Source organism: Trachypithecus francoisi, unplaced genomic scaffold, assembly GCF_009764315.1.
Source record: "Trachypithecus francoisi isolate TF-2019V2 unplaced genomic scaffold, Tfra_2.0 Lachesis_group11, whole genome shotgun sequence".
In the NCBI taxonomy this organism is placed as follows: domain Eukaryota; kingdom Metazoa; phylum Chordata; class Mammalia; order Primates; family Cercopithecidae; genus Trachypithecus; species Trachypithecus francoisi.
In genome coordinates, this window is record NW_022681456.1 from 126,349,611 (window position 1) to 126,365,199 (window position 15,589).

Consider the following 15,589-nt stretch of genomic DNA (forward strand, 5'->3'; position numbering starts at 1 on the left):
TGCCACTGGGGCAGGTTCAGACAAGGGGTTTGTGGGGATGAGGGGGGAAGGTAAGGGATTGGGGAAAATGATTGGACAGCCTTTGCTTCTTCATGAGCTTCATGGCTATTCAATGTTCCCTTCAGTGCCACATGAATGGGGCAGAAAGAGACCTGGAAGGAGAACCGGGGGCAGCTCAGTCAACAGTTCGGTGGATACTTCTAGGATGATGTTCTCTTTTCCTTGGGACTCCTCTCCTCATCTATAAACTGAAGTTTGATCTCTCAGGCCCTTTCCCATGGTTTCTATTATTGATAAAGCTAAAAGGGAAATAGTAAAATCTGAAATTTAAAAATATAGTTTCCATGAAAGTCTTCCTTCATGGAAGATATCCGATGACACTTGGGTCAAGGATATCTACATTTTGACTTGGAGAATATAGGAGAGTCCCCTACTTTGATCAGATAAGGCTGGATAAGATGACAGGGGTCTATTTCAGTAGGGAGTGAGAGGTGTGTTTCTAGTTGCAGAGCCTCTAGTTGTTTTGGATAAGGCTTGAAGGCAGGACACACATCAGTACAGGCTGATGGAGCACAATCATTTTAGATGTGGCTTGGAAACCATGAGTTCTTTATTATGAGAAGGAGCCCAGCTTAGGCCAGCTGCCTTTGCACTCTTGGCTACTTGGCTATAATCCTGATCTTCTGTTGGGATGGATGTTTGAGAAGCCTCTTTCCAAGACTTGGAGCTAATGAATTAAAAGCATAGGACATCTAGAGCTTAGGTATAAGCCGGGCGCAGTGGCTCACCCTGTCATCCCAGAACTTTGGGAGGCAGAGGCAGGTAGATTGCCTGAGGTCAGGAGTTTGAGATCAATGTGGCCAACATGGTGAAACCCCATCTTTACTAAAAATACAAAAATTAGCCAGGAATGGTGGCAGGCACCTGTAATCCCAGCTACTCGGGAGGCTGAGGCACGAGAATTGCTTGAGCCTGCGAGACGGAGCTTGCAGTGAGCTGAGATTGTGTCACCCTACTCCAGCCTGGCCAACATAGTGAGAGTCTGTCTCAAAAAAATAAAAATAAATAAATAAATAAATAAATAAATATCTTAGCTATAACATCTAAACACTCTAAACATTTACTTAATCTACGGATTATGGGGAACCATCAGTAAGATCCGTCAAAAAAATCACTCAATGTTTAATTCAATACTTAGCATCATTGCACCTATCATTGTGTTTGCATACGACTCCTGCTCCCTTCACCTAGTCACTTATAGCAGAGGGCCGTCAGTACCTTTTTGTGCACAGGATACCTCACTCATCATTTCTTTTTTTTAATACTTTAAGTTCTATGGTACATGTGCACAACGTGCAGGTTTGTTACATATGTATACACGTACCATGTTGGTGTGCTGCTCCCATTAACTCGTCGTTTACATTAGGTATATCTCCTAAAGCTATCCCTCCCCGCCCCCTCCCCACAATAGGACCCGGTGTGTGATGTTCCCCTTCCTGTGTCCAAGTGGTCTCATTGTTCAGTTCCCACCTATGAGTGAGAACATGCGGTGTTTGGTTTTCTGTTCTTGCGATAGTTTGCTGAGAATGATGGTTTCCAGCTGCATCCATGTCCCTACAAAGGACACGAACTCATGCTTTTTTATGGCTGCATAATATTCCATGGTGTATATGTGCCACATTTTCTTAATCCAGTCTGTCACTGATGGACATTTGGATTGGTTCCAAGTCTTTGCTGTTGTGAATAGTGCTGCAATAAACATACGTGTGCATGTGTTTTTATAGCAGCATGACTTATAATCCTTTGGGTATATCTCCAGTAATGGGATCGCTGGGTCAAATGGTGTTTCTAGTTCTAGATCCTTGAGGAATCGCCACACTATTTTCCACAGTGGTTGAACTAGTTTACAATCCCACCAACAGTGTAAAAGTGTTCCTATTTCTCCACATCCTCTCCAGCATCTGTTGTTTCCTGATTTTTTAATGAGTGCCATTCTAACTAGTGTGAGATGGTATCTCATTGTGGTTTTGATTTGCATTTCTCTGATGGCGAGTGATGATGAGCATTTTTTCATGTGTCTGTTGGCCGCATAAATGTCTTCTTTTGAGAAATGCCTGTTCATATCCTTTGCCCACTTTTTGATGGGGTTGTTTGTTTTTTTCTTGTAAATTTGATTGAGTTCTTTATAGGTTCTGGATATTAACCCTTTGTCAGATGGGTAGATTGCAAAAATTTTCTCCCATTCTGTAGGTTGCCTGTTCACTCTGAGGGTAGTTTCTTTTGCTCTGCAGATGGGATCTAATTAAACTAAAGAGCTTCCTCACTCATCATTTCTAATGGACGTTCCTCCTATTCTGTTATAAGAAATTGCATGTGTATGTTAGCAGTGGAGTAATGGGCAGGGTCAAGATCAGATGGCCATGACAATGTTGTCCTAGCCCTGGGATGTCTACCATTCTAGGCAAAGTCTCAAGCTTTGTAATCTAAAACAACTCACCAGAGAAGAAACAATCATTGTGTCTGCTTCAGAAACAACAGATACAGAAAACATCAAGACCTGGTTTAAGGAAATGTGTAGCCCCTTTATGCTTTTCATGTTTGGCTAAGAGCTACCTCTAATCCCTCTCTGATGCTGTGTTTACGCAAAGGTGATTGCTCATATTTCAGATGCCAATTCTACATCTGCCATCGTCTCACCCAGAAAGAAAGAAAGTGCTGCCAGAGATCAGGACTTCCATTTGGGAAAGGGCTCACGTTAGGAACCCCTGAGATTTGTCTGTCTGCCTCCACCCTCTGACCCCAGTGGTCACACCTCCGCGGCCACCAGTTAGCTGTGTGGGTTTCACATGCTTGTCAGCCTGTCTGTTCAGCTATTTCAAAGCTTCCTCTTTTGAGTGATCAGAGCAGAGACCCTAATTTTTCTAGTTTATGTACATAGAGGTGTTCATAATAGCAAAGAATGCATTCCACCTAAATGCTCGTCAATGATAGGCTGGTAAAGAAAACATAGTACACTGTGGACTACTATGCAGCCATGAAAAGGAATGAGTTCATGTCCTTTGAAGGAACATGGATGGAGGTGGAGGCCATTACTGTTAGAATACTAATACAGGAACAGAAAACCAAATACCGGATGTTTTCACTTTTAAGTGGGACCTAAACCATGAGAACACATGGACACACAGAGGGGAACAGCACACACTGGGGCCCTTCAGAGGGTGGAGGATGAGAAGAGGGAGAGGATCAGGAGAAAGAACTAGCAGGTACTAGGCTTAATACCTGGGTGATGAACTAATCTGTACAACAAACCCCCATGACACAAGTTCACCTACGTAACAAACCTGCACTTGCACCCATGAACTTAAGAGTTATAAAAAGAGAAATAAAACATTAACATACAACAAAGAGGAGCAAAGACTCTTGAATCACACTTCCTGGGCTCAAATCCCAGCTTTTGGCCAACTAGCTGGATAACCATGTGTAAGTTATCCACTTGCCCTTATCAAGACCCCTATGTGTCTCAGTTTACTTGCCTGTTAAAAAAGATAATAATATCCACCTCATAGGATTGTTGTGGGTAGTGAATGAATTAGTATCTGTGAATAGAAGAGGGTCTTAGTGCTTAGCGCTAATATAGTTCTTAGAAGAGTGCCTAACACATACAAAAGCTGTGTATTACATGTCCAGTGTTATTCCTCTTAATGGTCCTGAAGCCCGAGGAAGGCAGAGTTAGGGAAATATGCTCTACTTTGTCAGGGCTATGCCATAGAATACACATCTACTGTATTATTATGTGTTTAAACTTGGGTGCTTACCAAGAAATGAGAAGAGTGAAAAAAAAAAGTAGCGCTAGAAGATTTACTTGGTGATTTTGGGAAGGAATTCACACCAAGATTGTAGAGAGTGAGATTCAGACCATAGACTGAAAAATCAGAAACAAAAACAAACCCCAAACCTCACTCCTTAAAATGAATAAAACAATCTTATACCTGGAATATTGAAAACAGAAAAGAAGAGAACATATCTCCCAAATCCAACCTTGTAATTTTTTTTTTTTTTTAAGCATTTTGGTGCTGTTTCTTAGACTCTTTTTGTTATGTACATGAATTTAAAAATAAAATTGTGATCTCACACATTTATTTTTTTATTTCCCATTATATGAATAAATATTTTAAGTTGTCACATAACATTCAAAATGAATAGCTGTGTAATAATCCCTTTAATAAGCGTGCCATAGTTCACTTACCTGTCTTCCAGTGGAGGCTTATTTAACAATTTTCCCGTATTTTAATCCTCTCATAAACACTATATTTGTGCATACAGTCTTTTATTTAGGGTATTATTTCATCCAGATAGATTCACATAGGTGTGATTAGGTATAGTCATTGTATGGTTCTTGATTCATTTTACCAAATTGCTTTCTGAAAGAGTAAGAACAATTCACCTAGGCATGGGCAATATATGAGAATACCCTTTCAGTGAGTGTAAATCACTTAATATCCTGAATCCTGAAGTCAAGTGATATGAAAGAATTATCAGCGTATAGAAAGCCTGAGATTCCCAGCCCCCTATGCCACTCCATTCCACACTGTTGACCTGAATGTTCTAGACTCATTCTTAGCTTAGTTTTACATGGTGCTTCCTCTAGGAAGCCTTCCCAGGTCAAACCCTTTCCTCCTGAAAGAAATCATTCTTTGTTTCTGTCCTAGTATTGTGTTTGGTACACATGCTGATGGCATCTTACTGAATTATGGTAGTATTGCTTACATATATGTTCTTCAACAGACCCAGTCTAGGGGTGACTCTGAAGAGCAGTGGGTAGGGACCATGGCTTATTCATCTTCACAGCTTCCGGAGTCTAGCACGTTTCCTGGCATATAATGGACACTCCAGGCCAGGTGCAGTGACTCACGCTTATAAACCCAGCACTTTGGGAGGCCGAGGCAGGAGGATTGCTTGAGGCCAGGAGCTCAAGATCAGCCTGAACAACATAATGAGACCCTGTCTCTACAAAAAGGAAAAAAAAGAAAAAAATAATAGAATGTAGTGTTGTACACCTATAGTCCTAGCTACTTGGGAGGCTGAGGTGGGAGGATCGCTTGAGCCCAGGAGTCTGAGGCTACAGTGAGCTGATTGTGCCACTGCACTCCAGCCTAGGTGACAGAATGATGCCCCATCTCTAAAAAAACAAAAACAAAACTCAAACACTTGGTATGTCTGATACACAGATGAGAGAATGAACGAATGAATGCGTGTATTAATGAGAGAAGGCTTCTTGACAGAGGTAACTCTATAATAATAACTTTACAAGACAAGTAAAGAATTTACATTTTCAAAGCAGGGCTTAATTGATGGTGAACTACAGATATTCTGAAGAGGTTTCCAGCTGTAAGGTGGGAGGTTGATTTAGTGATCCCAAGATTTCTTCCGATTCTGGAGGTCTACATATAGATAATAAGAACAGAGAAGAGCGTTCCAAGGGAAAGGACTGGCAAGTGCAGCGAGTCTCCTGGCCATGAGTGACTGTTTGTTGTTGTTGTTGTTTTGTTTTGAGACAGGGTCTTGCTACGTCACCCAGGCTGGAGTGCAGTGGAACTATCATGGGTCACTGCAGCCTGGACTTCCCAGGCTCAAGTGACCCTCTCACCTCAGCCTCCCTAGGAACTGGCACTATAGGCATGCACCACCAAGCCCAGCTAATTTGTTTGATTTTTTGTAGCCGTGAGGTTTCACTATGTTGCCCAGGCTGGTCTCTAACTCCAGAACTTGAGCAATCCTCCCATCTTGGCCTCTGAAATTGCTGGGATTACAGGCATGAACCACCACACCTGGCCACAAGTAACTGTTCACAAGGAGAAGCAAATGGTAGTCTTGAGGTATGGAGGGTTCAGATACAGACCTGGGATTAGTGGAGAACCCTGAAGACCGGACAGGTTTGCAGTTCACGTCAGACCATACAGAGCAGTTGTAAAATCTTGGCCAGTGTGGTGACTGTGTACTCTTTGCTTGGGAAATTGGGCAGCAAGTGCAGAAGAGGGATAGTAAGGCTCAGGAGGAAAAGAGAAAACACAGGTGCAAGAATTCATTTATCAATTCATTCATCAAACATTTATTAAGCATCTAGAGGGAGGAGCAAATCTGGAGACCAGGACAGTCTCTTCAGCAGTTCAGGTTGTTCCTGATATTGATTGAGTCAACAACTCAGTTGATATTGATGCAGTTTTATCTGTAAGAGGAATCACACTGGATTGGTTCACAGAATTTCAAGCTGGATTGGTTCACAGAATTCTTTAGTCCATTTCGCTATGACTTTCAAGCTGGATTGGTTCACAGAATTCTTTAGTCCATTTCACTATGACTTTCAATCTTAAGAGACGTGTTTTAGAGACATGGCTATTTTATTTCATATTTTATTTAAATGTGAGGACAATGTGTTCTGGATTAGGTTTTGCTCCTCTCTTTTATCTCTGGACTATCCTTTTAACCCTTTAAGGACAAACTTCTTCTCAAGTACAAAGACTGGACTGCAGAATAACCCTCATCAAAGTTCATCGAACAGCTAAGTGTGGTGAGGGGTGGGTGCTGCCGTTGACCCACTGAGCTTTTGAACCTAACCCTGCTGCATGCTAGCTACATGACTCTGGTTTTGAGGCTTAAAGTCAGCCAGGCCCAATTCTCCCATCTGAAAAGTAGGTTTGATGATCATAGCGCCTACCTCATAGGACTATTCTGGGTATCAGCTGATGCATGAAGAGTGGTAAACAGTGCTTCCACATGTAGACTCTCAATGAACATTGGCCACCGTTGTTATTGTCCAGAGTTCAGTTTCTCTCAAATCTACAAAGTTTTTGACTTAAAACAGCTTGAAGCTCCTGAATATAGTGATCTCTGGAGGTTCTTCTTATACCCTGAGTGTAGGCTGTGCCCTAAGGGTTAAAGAATGAGGGTGCCAGACCCCAAGGCACATCGAAGAATCAGAAGCCTGAGCTCTAAACACTCCAAGATGTTTGTCCTTTCAGTAAACTCTAAGTCCTCAGGGCTCTATTGACAAGTCTGGATTCTCCAGTGGGCTCTTTTTGTCATCTGTTTATCTAAAACCCACAGGCTTTTGTTCCTCTAGTCATCCAAAAAAGAATCGCTATTATAATCCTGCCTCAGGAATTCAATTATCTCCCTTAGAACCTTCCCCCAGCTTCTTAAATGCAACCACAATTTTGAGGCCCTTGGGCTATTACTGTGGGTGATGAGATGAATTTCCTCTGTCATTCATTCACACAGTCAGGAGAGCAGGTCTGATTTTTCTTAGTCACGAGCTTATATCCTGTCAAACCCTCACAGAAAGGGAAGAGCCTCAGTGATGGCATGTTTACTTATTCATTTATTTGGAGTAAAAGCCAGATAATTATTTTGAAAGGCAAAGGGCCCCCAGTCTCTCCTGCTCTCTGGAAGTGTGCACCAAGGCCTGTAGAAATCACTGTGCCAGGGAAATGCATGGGGCAGGTTCTCCTGGGAGACCAGACATTAAAGCTTTTGCAGCCGCATTCAAGTTGTGTCCTGAAATGGCAAGTCTGAGCTTCTGGGTTCAGGAGGAACGTCTGTGGACTGGTGTGGATCCTGTCTTAATCTCCATGACTACTTTCCGACTTTGCATCAACCCTCACTGGGGTGAGTTTCTATGTGTGGCTACTTAACTCGCTGGCTTTGCCTCTAGTGAGAATTTTGGATTCTTATTTGAACCCTCACCATTTCTCCTTGGAATCACTGCAAATGCATCCTAAGTTGACTCCCTGCTTCTTCTTTTACTCCTTCTACCTTTCCATCTTGCTATTTAGAACGGCTTTTAAAAAATGCAAACCAGATTGTATTCATTTTTCTACTTAAAATCCTTCAATGCTACTGACTTCTTTTCAGATCAAGTTCACACACCCAGTGCAGCAGATGAGGGGGCATCCCGAGCTGGCTTTTGTTTTGCATCTTCTTGCAGGCCCGTCTGCGTGTGTCTGGTTATCTCACACTCTCATGTCCAGTTTGCCTGTGCCATGTCGTCTGCCCGTGACTGCTTGCTAAGTGTTGCAGCCTCAGACACATTTGCTCTTGGTACGATTTTCTCATTCTCCCATCCTCAGTTTTTCTCTTCCTCTCTTCTCCTGTACCTGCACCCTTTCAAATATGCTTTGGGGACAGAGACAGTGTCTTATTCCTTTCTAGTCACAACACTCAGCATGGGTACTAGAACCTAATAACTCAGTGAAATAATTATCAAATGAATGGCCCCTTAAGTCCTTTTCCTTCACTGGTAGAGAAATAGAAGCCCTCGCTTCTCTTGATCCCATGACTGTGGGCCACCTTCTTCACTGTGGACATATTTGTGTAATTTTTAATATGCGATAATTTTAGTTTTCTAAGACCAAAGTGAACCATGTTTATTACCAGAGTTTCCCTCAAAGAAAAGTCACCTCTGATTTTAATTTATTCCTTTTCCTTAAGGGGTCAAGTCATTAGTGTCAGTGGACAGGGTGAGATGACCTCTTTCAGACTTGGTTCTGACCTCCACTCCAAGGCCACATCCCTCCCTCTGCAGTGACGCCCCTCCTGCCCTGCCCCAGGGCAGTGCTGTGGTGTCTGCACTGCTGCCGGGCACTGGGGACATGGAGACAACAGACATGCCTGTGCCTTCCAGAGTTTCAGGGTCTGGTGTGAGAGAGAAATACATGAAGGAGCTCAGGGAACTTCACCCCAAAGTATGACTCCCTGGCATGGTCAGTATTTTGATTTAAAGATCCTAGAGATGAACAATGCTAAAGGAGATTTTTCCCCTATCTACGTAAAGACCAGTCAGACCCAACAAGGAGAACAGTCTCTCCCACCCTTCTCTCAATCCTCTACCTCTCCCAAAACACAGACTGAATTTCCCTTAGCTGCCTAAAAGTCTGGACCTACTAAAGAAAAGAACAATGACTTCCGATCCCTTCCCTGAGTTTTCATGAACTGAACCCACATTGCAGGAAAGGAGACTAAAGTCGGTCAACAAACCTGGACAGACTTTTGTCACAAATCATTGTCTGCTCTGCAGACCCAGTAGACTTTGCCCCAAACCATGGCATGTTCTTTAAGCCTATGAAATTCCCCTGAAATCACTATCCCCCTAAAATCATCCACACTTCTCACGCCCTTTCCCCTAAGAAGCAGGGTATGTAAGCACCTGTACTACACTGGGATAGTGGGCAATCACTCTGTGATTTTCCCCGTGTGCATAGCAGTAATAAATGGGTAGTTTTTGTTTTGTTTTGAGATAGTTTCACTCTTGTTGCCCAGTCTGGAGTGCAGTGGTGCCATCTTGGCTCACTGCAACCTCTGCCTTCCAGGTTCAAGTGATTCTCCTGCTTCAGCCTCCCGAGTAGTTGGGATTATAGGTGTCCCCACCAAGCCTGGCTAATTTTTTGTATTTTTAGTAGAGACGGGGTTTCACCATGACCAAGTCTCGAACTCCTGACTGTCATGCGTGTCCCCGTGTGAAGAGACCACCAAACAGGCTTTGTATGAGCAATACAGCTTTTTAATCACCTGGGCGCAGGCGGGCTGAGTCCAAAAAGAGAGTCAGCGAAGGGAGATAAGGGTGGGACTGTTTTATAGCATTTGGGTAGGTAAAGGAAAATTACAGTCAAAGGGGGTTGTTCTCTGGCGGGCAGGAGTGGGGGTCACAAGGTGCTCAGTGGGGGAGCTTTTTGAGCCAGGATGAGCCAGGAAAAGGAATTTCACAAGATAATATCATTGCTTAAGGCAATTTTCACTTCTTTTGTGGTGGAATGTCATCTGTTAAGGCGAGGCACGGCATTTGCACTTCTTTTGTGATTCTTCAGTTACTTCAGGCCATCTGGGCGTATACGTGCAAGTCACAGGGGATGCCATGGCTTGGCTTGGGCTCAGAGGCCTGACACTGACCTCAGGTGATCTGCCCGCCTCGGCCTCTCAAAGTGCTGGGATTACAGGTGTCAGCCACCATGCCTGGCGGCTAGTTTTTTCTCTGATTAATCTGCCTTATTGTGAGTTGATTTTTCAGCAAACCTTCCCAGGACAAAGGAGAAATTCCATTGGCCCCATATGGGCAAACAGACAGTAACAAGAAAGGACCTACTGTTCTAGAAAATAGTTTGCCTAGTGATGCGTGCTGCAGAGGCTAGGTCTTTGCAGCTTCTGGTTGATCGGCAGAAAGGTGTTCTCAAAGGTCACCTGCTCTCCTTATTCTTTTGGCCTTGTCTTTGGGTTTTAGAAACTACCTACTGAGGCGGAGCAAACTCTGAACTGGATGCAGGAGGCTCTTCTCCCGCTTACTGCCCCACACTTGTCCTGAGACTTCAGACAAGGCAGGGAAGGCCCCAGACGAGAATCCACTTCAGGGAAAACATTTCTAAGCCTTCCGGCCTGCAGGCTGCATCCCCTTGACTCTTTTCTGAGTTCTCTGCCACATTAATGGCCCCACCATCCTCCAGGCCCCTGGCTGAGAAATCTAACATCACTGCTCATTCTCTGTTCTGTCTCCATACGCCTCCCATCCAGTGGGCTTGCTGTGCCAACGTCTTCCCTCTAGAGCTGGGGTGTCCAATCTTCCGACTTCCCTGGGCCACATTGGAAGAAGAAGAATTGTCTTAGGTCCCCCATAAAATACGGTAACATTAATGATAGCTGATGAGCTAAAACAATGCAAAAAAAAATCTCATAATGTTTTAAGAAAGTTTACGAATTTGCGTTGAGCCACATTCAAAGGTGTCCTGGGCCATAGGTGGCCCACGGGCCAGGGGTTGGACAAGCCTGCTCTAGGGTGTCTTAGGAATCCGCTCTGTCTGCTCCGCCTCCTCCCTGGTGCTTTTTTTTTTTTCTAAACTACATCCTCAACACAGTCACTTGCAGCCACCACCGTCTTGCCACTGCCTCATTTATTCCTTCTGAGGTGTAGTGTTGGTCATATCCCTCCAGTGTCCAAAAACCATCGGGGTCCCTTGCTCCTAGCGAGGCCCTCCCAGAGCATCCTTCCCCTGTATTCAATCCTAGGTCCTTCTCCATGTCCTGTGGTCCAGGGAAGTGAATCCTCTGACCCTACAGCTTCTTCCTGCCCTGCCTGTCCTGAGCGCTCTTCCGGCCCTGGACTTGCCTGCGCCTTCTCATGCACGCATCCAAAGCCAACTCTCATGTCACTGCTCCTTGCCACCTCCCGCTTCCCCCTGCCCCACCGGATTTTAGACAAACTGTCTCCTAAAATAGAGATGCCTTTGGTAATTAATTTCCTGAGGGCAGATTCTTCAAATGGCAGGGCCTTGCCCAGCACCGCCCCCTGGGGCATGAGCACTAAAAACATATTGGGTAAGCCTGTAAAGGGGGTCACTGAATACATGAGTGTATCATTTATGCCTTCAGCTTTCTCTTATCTAGGCTAACAGAATCTCACTTTCTTTTTTTTTTTTTTTTTTTGAGACGGAGTCTCGCTCTGCCGCCCAGGCTGGAGTGCAGTGGCCGGGTCTCAGCTCACTGCAAGCTCCGCCTCCTGGGTTTACGCCATTCTCCTGCCTCAGCCTCCCAAGCAGCTGGGACTACAGGCGCCCGCCATGTCGCCCGGCTAGTTTTTTGTATTTTTTAGTAGAGACGGGGTTTCACCATGTTAGCCAGGATGGTCTCGATCTCCTGACCTCGTGATCCGCCCGTCTCGGCCTCCCAAAGTGCTGGGATTACAGGCTTGAGCCACCGCGCCCGGCCGGCCAGAATCTCACTTTCTAGTGATGCTGAGCCGCGGTCAATTCTCATTTCTTTATGGGCTGATAATCCAGTGAGTGGATTATCAAGAGAGGTGGTTATCCTTGTTTCTCTTTCTCCTCTTCCTCCTTCCCTGTCCCCCTCTCCTGCCACCCCTTTGCTTCCTCTGCCTCTCCTCTCCTCCCTCATCCCAGGCCTATTAAGCACTCCTTTCTAGCGAGTAAGCCAGGGAAATAAGAGAAGGTGTAATGTGAACCCATCCCTGCGGTTCAGAGATAGCAGCTCTGGGGACTAGCTTGGTGGGAGAGAAGACTGAAGTCCACAGCAGATGTCAAAATCTCATTGGGGGCAGCAGTTTCTGCCATCTCCATGCATAACTAAGACTGGGCGGTAGTCACCGTATCATTACTTCTGATTTCTCCGCACCCTTGTGTTTGAAGTAAAAGCCCCTTCACATCTGCTGCCTCTTTTGTCTTTAGATGATCACTGTAGGCAGAGTGAGCGTCTCTCCTTCCCATGCTCCCAGGGTGTCAGGTGAGAGTCAGGTGCAAATCTAGCTCAGCTTCTATCCAGCAGTGTGGCCTTGGGCATGACGTCGTATCATCTCCCTGTTCCCTTTTTTCCTGGAAATTAGAGGGAATTAGACCAGAGAATGAGTTTTTCCCTGCAGTGATGCAACCCACTGGTCTGTGGTCAAAACCAGTTGTGCAGTGTGTCACAAGTAATGCACCACTGCCAATGTTTTAGAAATACAAAGTAAAACAGAGTCAGTGCCACCCTCACTTTCTTAGATTTCTAAATGTTTTTTGAGGAAGGGACGTTTCAGCATGCACAAATGGAAGTGCAGGTCATCATTTGTCATTGAGTGTCTTGACAAGAATAATAAGTTTCAGATCACGAGACCAGCTGACTTTCAGGGTGCCTTCCAGTGGTGACGTCGTGGTTCATACATCCTCGTTGAACAATGCACCTCGAAAGTCAAAAGGCCCAGGGTGATGTGAGTTGCCTAAGGTCACCCAGATGACTCACTAGTGGAATTGAGGCTAGAGCTCCTTTCCAGACCATTCCATGGGAGACTGTCTTCAAGACCTATAGGAACTTGGGCTTCTGTGGAAGGATGGAATGAAGTGAGGTTTCCTCCTTCCTTCCCAACTGGCTAGACCTCCCCAATTCCAAAAGGTCCCGTGTCTTGGACTTTGAACAAAAATGAGAACCATGAAACCAAAGCTGCCCACCGCCTCTGGTGTGCTTGACATGGTGATCCCCGGCCCAGCTCTCAGCTGTCAGCCTCTTTCCCTGAGATCCCCAGGACCACCCATGCAGACAGGAAGTGCGCTGAGCCCACTCTAGGCCTGTCAGTAGGAATGGTGGGGCAGGTCATCAGCCGAGGGAGGCAGCAGGGGGAGATGTATTATATTTACATTTTCCTAAATTGAGCTGGAACCTGGGCTGGGGCCCAGCAGGCTTGGGGGAGGGGCCTCGAGGTGAAGGGAGGCTGGGATCAGCCTGAGGAGGGGCGTGGGGGTGGGGAGCCCCCTCGGGCCGGTGGGTGTGGGGATGGGCTGGCTCCAGACAAAGGGAAACCTGAGAGTGAGGGATTAAGCTGGAGAAACCTGGGAGGGGAGTAGCGCGGGCTTTCGAGGGAATCTCCAATATCAAACCTTTTCCAGAAGGGCTTACTAGGAAGGGCTTCAGGGATCATCTCCCACTCCCCCACCTCAGAGGGGAGGAAGGAAAGCTGGCCCAGGAGTGGGCCACGGCGTTAATCATCACTGTCCCTTGCCGCAGGCCTCTCGCAGCCCGGTTGTGCGGTTTTCCTCAGGGCCTGGTGAGAGGAAATTCTTCCTTTGCTTTAAGAGCTGCAAGCTTAAGTTCTCTGGAGACTTGCCGCCATTTGACTTTTCCTACTGAGCAGAAAGACATAGGCCCAAGTTTAATCCCATAAGAGTTTAGTGACAAGTCCCAGAAGAATCTCTTGGTCAAGTGTTATCACCATGTCATTCAGATAAATACATGATGCGATTGTCAGTTCTTTTCATCTGAAGACCAATGAATGGCCCAGGGTCACGATACTCACTACATTGTGATGGAAGCTGCTTGAGGGTGAGATGTGTGTCTTATTGATTCACAGTACTTAACCGCAAGGCCTGGCGTACAGGAAGTGCTCTATGAATGTTTCCCTAAGAAGCAGGAATGAAAGAAGTGATCCTGTAGTGAGGACCTTCTGGGCTGGGTGGGGGTGGGGACGGGCTGTCAGTTGGACTCTGCAGACATGACCTTTCATGAACACTCTCCAGACATCCTTGTGGTATTGATGTAGTTGGGGCCTACTCCACCTCTTGCAGTGCGAAGTCTCCTTATTTTGACGTGCTAGTAATTAGGGAATGCGGTCCTCCTTAGAGCAGGTCTCCTGTAACAGCGTAAATTGATGAACTTATACAATTATCTGGATAGTTCAGGAAAACTACCCCAAATGTTAGACAACTACTGCCATGATAATGCTTTATAGCAAGTACCCCAAAGTCCCGGTGACTTAAAACGGAGACAGAGAATCAAAAACAATGAAAATGACGGGCTCTGGTACTGAGTTCCCTGCCTGACAGTGATCAGGTGAAAGTGGCCACTTATTAAAGGAGTAGAACAGCCAGAGCTTCAGATGGAGGGACAGCTTAGGTGACACCACTTTCTTTTCAACTCTGATATTCTTCGGTTGTGGATGGCAAAGACTACAACGGGTAATTTCCAGATTTCCAACAGAGGCTGGATGTAAGTGATCGGATTTTCTAGAATACCTGAGAAACCATCAGCACGGAAGGCCCACATATTCTATCACAAACAACTCCAAGTGTGTGTGTGCCACAAGCCAATGGCTCAGAGAACCAGGAAATTCCTTTCCCTGGGCCATCCTGTTTACACACACTGAGTCATTCCACTGGATAATGAGGCTCCTGCCATCTTCTCCAAATGGTGTTTAAACACAATTGAGGCAGCATCCAGGAGCTGCTTCTAGCGTTTCTGGGAAGTAGATTGAATCCCAGATCATTTCTCTCCTTTCGCTGCTGAGGCATACATTGCTTGGTGTTACCTGCACTAGACTCCCTCCCCATGCATACTTAAGAAAAAAGGCAAAAGTGTATCTGGATACCACAGCCCTCGGTGTACCACAGAAGGCTTCTGGGATGCAGAAGATGCCTAGTCAGTGCTTGAGGAGGGAGAGAAGGAATGCAGGGCAGGCAGTCTTTTAGTTTAAAACTTACGAAGAACTGTACTGCTGCCCCATTTCTCTTCTTTTTTTTTTGAGACGGAGTCTCGCTCTGTGGCCCAGGCTGGAGTGCAGTGGCGGGATCTCGGCTCACTGCAAGCTCCGCCTCCCGAGTTTACGCCATTCTCCTGCCTCAGCCTCCCGAGTAGCTGGGACTACAGGCGCCCGCCACCTCGCCCGGCTAGTTTTTTGTATTTTTTTTTTAGTAGAGACGGGGTTTCACCATGTTAGCCAGGATGGTCTCGATCTCCTGACCTCGTGATCCGCCCGCCTCGGCCTCCCAAAGTGCTGGGATTACAGGCTTGAGCCACCGCGCCCGGCCCCATTTCTCTTCTTACTGTAACAACCAGGAAGCTCGGAGTAAACATTACTGCTCAAACATAGCAGCATTGTGGTTCCCAAAGTTTGCTTACTGGTTTTGTCCTCTTTTCTGTGCTCCTTATTTCCTTTTTCTAAAACCCTATAAGCCTAATTTTATTTTCATTTTGTTCACTTTTGCGCAGACCTTTTGGGAAGAGGTAGAGGAAAAAGAATAAAGCAAAACAAGGTGCTCAGGAATGATTTGTTGCTGGGGAACGTCTT

General features: G+C 45.6%; 1 protein-coding gene across 1 annotated transcript in view; it reads left to right on the forward strand.

Moving 5' to 3' along the window:
* The window catches only part of ANO2 (anoctamin 2), a 378,662-nt gene that overhangs the window by 340,156 nt on the left and 22,917 nt on the right, over positions 1 to 15,589 (forward strand). The gene's annotated exons all lie outside the window — the stretch shown is intronic.